The 6000-nt window shown below is 51.7% G+C and overlaps 1 protein-coding gene across 2 annotated transcripts in view; it reads right to left on the bottom strand.

The window, feature by feature from the left end:
• LOC138299034 (adenylate kinase isoenzyme 1-like) overlaps positions 1–4379 on the bottom strand; it is a 150221-nt gene extending 145842 nt beyond the window's left edge. Inside the window, exon 1 of one of the 2 annotated variants that reach the window (XM_069236955.1) lies at positions 4252–4379. The gene's annotated coding sequence lies outside the window, so the exon portion shown is untranslated. The remainder of the gene's footprint in view (positions 1–4251) is intronic. The other variant, XM_069236956.1, reaches the window with a different exon arrangement.
• Between the last annotated feature and the right edge of the window lie 1621 nt (positions 4380–6000).

Genomic DNA, 6000 nt, shown 5'->3' on the forward strand with positions numbered 1-6000 from the left:
TACTAGATTTCCAAACCCTTAATGCAGACTAGAGTCTAAACCCAAGATAATTCCTTTCTCACGAACACCTTCAAAAATCATTAAATTCCCTATTTCATGACCGGCACCTAACACCAACCCAAATGAGGTGTGCTAGGCACTCCCCACCATAGGGACAGGCGGCAAACTGATAAGATGGGTGTACAGAGCTTTCCTGCAACATGGGGACCACCTCAGGGCTTCTCTCCATACTAACTGGGAGACTGACATGGCCAAACTTTTGCATGATGCAAACTGGGCGGAAATATTGAAATATCCCTGCAAAGTATCCCACGGCTGCCATTTTAAACATATTTAAGTTGATATTCAAGTTATATTCAATTTAATATTCTGAACTGAGCCTACCTACACCTGCCCGAATTAACAAAATATACCTGGGAGCCGCAGCCGCACGTTCTCCCTGCGTGCCGTTAGACGCCGATTTGCTCCATATGCTTTGGTGTTGACCCACACTCTTTTCATACTGGCAAGGAGTTCTCAAGGTGCCGTCGACCACGATGGGCTGTATACTAATACATTTCCTAGAAGTGGTTCTAGTGGGCGTACTCCCCCGCCCAGGGCCAACTTTAGCACTGTTCGTGCCCTGTGTAACAATCTTTTTTGGTGCCCCCTCTCATGACCTCCTCGGGTTCCCTCACTACCATCCACCAAAACTGCCCCTCGTCCCTCCATTGCCCCCTCGCACATACATTTCATTTGTTTTAAAGCGTGTAAATGGTGCCTTTATTAAACCGCTCAGCGAGCCACATAAAATACAGATCTGTTCTTTGCAGCAGGCACATTAACCCTCTGAGCTACTTTACGGGGAGTGAAAACTACCACTGGACAAAACTCTTTCTCTCTCTCTCTAACAGGAACATTAATCAGAGGACCTGTCTTTACTTTTTTATTCCTGCCAGAAAGCTGGAGGCACAAGGAACTCTGCAGCAGGCGCTTTTAAACCTGAAGTTATTGCTAAACACAGCATCCCCCTGAGGACAGTGCCCCCCCTCCAGCTCAGCGCCCGGTGCGGCCGCACCAGTCGCACTGCCCTAAAGCCGGCCCTGTCCCGCCCTTCGTTCTAGAAATCCTCCACTTAACCTCACCGTGCCTACAAACTAAGAATGTGACCTTGTGTAGTGCAAGTGGTGCTCATGTAAAGTGCTCCAGTACCTTTGGGTTGAGTTTACGCTATGTAACAACTGCAGAAATCCTTCACATAAGACTAATACCCATTTCCTGCTGATTTGTACAAAGTTAAGGTAGCAAATGCGATAAATTGTGGCTTCCCTGCTTGAATTTTGTGATCTTAGGCAAATATTTTACTTCACCAAAACTCTTTTTTTCATTAATGCAGCACTTTGAAACACGTGAGTGAGTACACTAGTCGTACAAACCCTGTTGTGTTTGATTGAATAGACTCTAATGTGATTTATTAACGTCAATGCTTCACATGCCCCTCGCTCGGATTTTATCATATTTTACATAACGTTTGTTGTATGATTTACGTAACAAGCACATCATCCCAGCACAGGCTGTAAGATGGAGCGGACCCTTGGCTCGGCTCTTCCTGTGAACTCGTTGGCTCGCCCACCTCAAAGCTCTTCAATGCAGCGCCGAGATGCATTCAAAACCTACGGATAGCGCCATGGGGGCGGCGTCAGTGAGTGGCTACAAAGAGCAAAATAATCGGTAACGATTTTGTTGATCTCTCACCGTCAGGTAATGACATATAAAATACCGCGCACCTTAAGTGAACAATAAATAAAAGATAGGCTGTTATGAAAAGCTCTACTGGTTGCTGCGGTCACTACAGATGCCTACGTGTGAACCCAGAGGCCCCGAGAACTGAGTCCTGTTCGGTGCAGCACAGAAAACTGACGCGTATTTTTTTTGTGCTAAGACGTCCCTGAAAGCGCTGTTAATGTTTAAGCCATTACTGTAAATGTGCATTATACACAGTACGCTACAGTATAGGCTGCCATTAAAGGCACATATACATTTAGGTGAAAGATAAAAACTGCTTTTAATGTACAGATTTCAGTAAAATGCAGATTATAGCCAGTGCAAACCTTCTAATAACTGTCCATTAAAGGCAGGCTCCCCACAGCTCAGCTTGGAGCACCCTTACAATCCCTCTCAAAAAGAAAATCTCTTGTCATCAGGAAGCTTCAGGTGACTCCATCAATTAACACCTCCGAAGCAGCCTTTACGTTTGGCAATTAACCAACTGTACACATTTGCATTTCTTTGGGGAAGCAGGGACCCTGGCAAGAAGGCTTGTTTCTTTTTAAATGTCTTCCCTCCCTCCGGAATGCAGCCGGGAGACTCCCTCCCTTCCACTGCAGCTGGGGGATCTCAATTGTGAGAATTAACTTTTGTCCTTTCCCTGAGAGGCTAAATTTATGGACTAATGCTGTCTCTTAAGACATCAAAATTACAGGTGGAGGTCACCCTAGATCACAGAGGAAGGGGAGATGCACAGAGCCCCCTCCCTCTCCAGAGAATAAGGTACTCAAAGGCCGGCAAAGAACAGCCTCACCTCTGGGGGCAGTGAGCTAGAAAATGTACCATATGCCCAGGCCAATAGAACTATGCGATTTCGCATAATTGTATATTTGCTGCATTGGCCACATAATTCATCATCTGCCGCACAGCCTGCAGCTTTTAACAAAAAAAATTTTTCTAGCTCACAAAGTTCAAACATTACTAAAAACACAGCAACACGTGTTGCTGCACAGTATAAGGCCCTTTGCAATGGTTGACTGGTCACCTTTCTGTAGCTTCTTGCCATATTTGGGAGCTAAACTGGTATTAATGAGGTGCAACTAATGCCCAGACAGTGTTAGCAATCTTCAAAATGACAAAATAATGAAGTAATACTATCACAAAATGTGCTGCATAATTTGCCATTTCTTGCCGCATAATTTACTCAATCTTGATGCATAAATTGGCCCTCCCCTGCAGGATAAATCCAGTGGCCCTGCATATGCCCTAATGCAAGGCAGGCAGCACACCCTGCTTCCTGACCCCCGTTACACTGCGGAGTACAGTAATCACTGAGGAGCCCTGGGGCCCGGTGCATCTGCACCTGCTGCACAGTTAGCGATGTCCCTGCCCGGGGACAATGGGGAGCAGTGAGTAAGAAATGGGGGTAGAGGTCAGGCCCCATCACTTTCAGTCCCTTTAACTGCTGCGGGAGCCCCTAAGGCAGGCCGACACCCCCCACTAATTACTAGGATCCTGCACGTGGTAACGGACTCTGTCTTCTGCGGGGTCACGTGCTGCTCACTCGTTGACCCTCCCTCCGGCCCACCCCCCTCCCTCCGACTCATCTCAATACCCCATCCCACCCAATCTTCCCGCCCTCAAGCCTTCATCCATCTCCTTTCCTCCTCCTCATCCTCCCTGTCTGCCCCTCTGCCCCCTCTTACCCCACCTGACCAGCACCCTCCCCTTGCTTTTCATTCTCCACTATCACGTCCACTCCCCAGATCCCCACCCCAAGTCCTCTGCTCCTCTCCCTTCCCTCTTCTCCCCTCCTGCGATCCTCACTACAGTGCTTAATTTGAGCCGGTGGTGTCTGGTGCTCGGCACCGGTCAACGCTGGAACTTATGAGAGTCTGCCACATGGTGGCGGTGTTTGACTTATTAAGAGCTAAGCACAACTACAGTTTATGAATCCGATATACATTGAAAATGACTAACACCTCCACCCAAGGCTTTCTCCTAGCTTTGGGGGCCTGGAATGGTCTGAACTGTCACGCTTGTGGGGTGGGGTGGTCAGTAGTTGTGCTGGTTCCATCACTGGTAACACTGGCAGGGGCAATAGGTGGTGGGGGCTGCAGTGCTCTCCTGACAAGGGCCCTGGCATGTATTTTATTACAAATTAAGCACTGTCTCACTCACACCTTAGGAGCCCCCCTCACACCCAATCCCACCGCAGCTCTCAGCCCAAAGGTATCCCTCTCTGGGTCCCCCCAAGGTCTCGTTCCCCTCAGGCACTCACCCCTGAGATGCCCCCTCCCGCCCCATCCCAGCTCTCAGCCCTTCGTATTTCGCCCCCAGGGTCTCCCTCTCAAGGTCTCGCCCTGAGGGTCTCAACCGCAGGCTCTCAATCTTAGGGTCTCCCATCCCCAGGGTCTCTCCCCAGTCTCTCAATCTTAGGGACTCCCCTTCCCAGGGTCTCCCTCTCAGGGTCTCACCCCCAAGGGTCTCTCCCCAGGCACTCACCTCAGGTCCGGTGCCCTCCTGTCTCTCCTCAGTCTCCTGTCACCTGCTCTAGTCTGTCCTCCTTATATATCTGTCCGCAGCGCAAAGCATGCTGGGATCAGCATCCCCCATGGCAGCTGCCAAGGACGCCCATTGGCAGGGGTGGCATCTGTGGGGAGGGGGGAGGGCACCTGCCCACCAGGAGGAGGCTCCTTGGGGCAGGAGGCAAAGAGAGGGCGAGGAGGGGGCTGAGGCAAGAGGGGTGGTACCAGCCTGGCACCAAGAGACGGGCACAGAGGGCAGAGAGAGAGAGAGAGAGAGGGAGAGAGAGAGAGGGAGAGCGAGAAAGAGAGGGAGAGAGAGAGAGAGAGGGATCAGAGGGAGAGGAGAGAGAGAGAGACGGGGAGAGAGAGAGAGAGACACGAGGAGGGTGGAGGGAGCTGGGGCAAGATGGCTTGACCCTTGACCCAGCCTGGCACCAAGAGATAGGCACAGAGGGCAGAGAGAGAGAGGGAGAGAGACAGAGAGAGGGATAGAGGAGGGGGACAGAGGAGAAGGGAGGGCAAGGAGGGAGGGATCAGAAAGAGAGCGAGAGAGAGAGAGCGCAAGAGGGCAAGGAGGGTGCTGGGGCAAGAGGGTTGGTCCCAGCCTGGCACCAAGAGACAGACACAGAGGGCAGAGAGAGGGGGAGAGAGAGGGAGAGAGAGTGAGACAAAGATGGGGAGAGCGAGTGAGAGAGAGACGGAGAGAGAGAGACAGAGAGAGAGAGGAGGAGGGAGAGAGAGAAAGAGAGCGAGAGAATGAGACAGAGATGGGGAGAGAGAGTGTGAGAGAGACAGAGAGAGAGAGCGCGCAAGGAGGGAGCTGGGGCAAGAGTGCTTGACCCAGCCTGGCACCAATCACAGAGGGCTGGGGCATCACCCACCCCCTGGAAGGGACCAGAGAGCAGAGAGGGACAGAGGACAAAGAGAGAGGGGGTAGAGAGGGAGAGAGACAGAGAGAGGGAAAGAGGGAGAGCAAGGGAGAGAGAGAGAGGGCGAGAGGGGGAACAGAGGGAGAGAGAGAGAGACAGGGAGAGACAGAGAGAGAGAGAGAGAGAGAGAGAGACAGGGAGAGAGGGAGAGGGAGAGACAGAGAGAGGGAGAGCGAGAGAGAGAGAGAGAGAGAGAGGCAGAGAGAGAGAAAGAGGAAGGGCAAGAGAGAGAGAGGGAGGGCGAGAGAGGGAACAGAGGGAGAGAGAGAGAGAGAGACAGGGAGAGACAGAGAGAGGGAGAGCGAGAGAGAGAGAGAGAGAGAGAGGCAGAGAGAGAGAAAGAGGAAGGGCAAGAGAGAGAGAGGGAGGGCGAGAGAGGGAACAGAGGGAGAGAGAGAGACAGGGAGAGAGGGAGAGGGAGAGACAGAGAGATGGAGCGAGAGAGAGAGAGCGAGAGAGGGAGGGAGAGAGGGAGAGGGAGAGACAGAGAGAGGGAGAGCGAGAGAGGGAGGGAGAGGGAAGAGAGAGAGAGGGAGAGAGAGTGAGTCTGACCAAGAGATAGGCTGCAGAGAAGTGAGTGCCCTGTGCTTTCCATCACCCGCACTGACTTTGGTAACACGTGTCGGATTTTTAATATCAATAAAGTACCTGGAAGTCTGTTGGGTTTTATAAAAATAGGGAGCAGGGGATAGAGTGAGGTGGAGGGGAGTGAGGTGGAGGGGAGAGAGGGGAGGGAGAGAAAGGAGGTGGAGGGGAGAGAGTGCAGGGTGAGAAGTGAGGTGGAGGTAGAGAAGAGA

Source organism: Pleurodeles waltl, chromosome 6 (assembly GCF_031143425.1).
Source record: "Pleurodeles waltl isolate 20211129_DDA chromosome 6, aPleWal1.hap1.20221129, whole genome shotgun sequence".
Classification (NCBI taxonomy): domain Eukaryota; kingdom Metazoa; phylum Chordata; class Amphibia; order Caudata; family Salamandridae; genus Pleurodeles; species Pleurodeles waltl.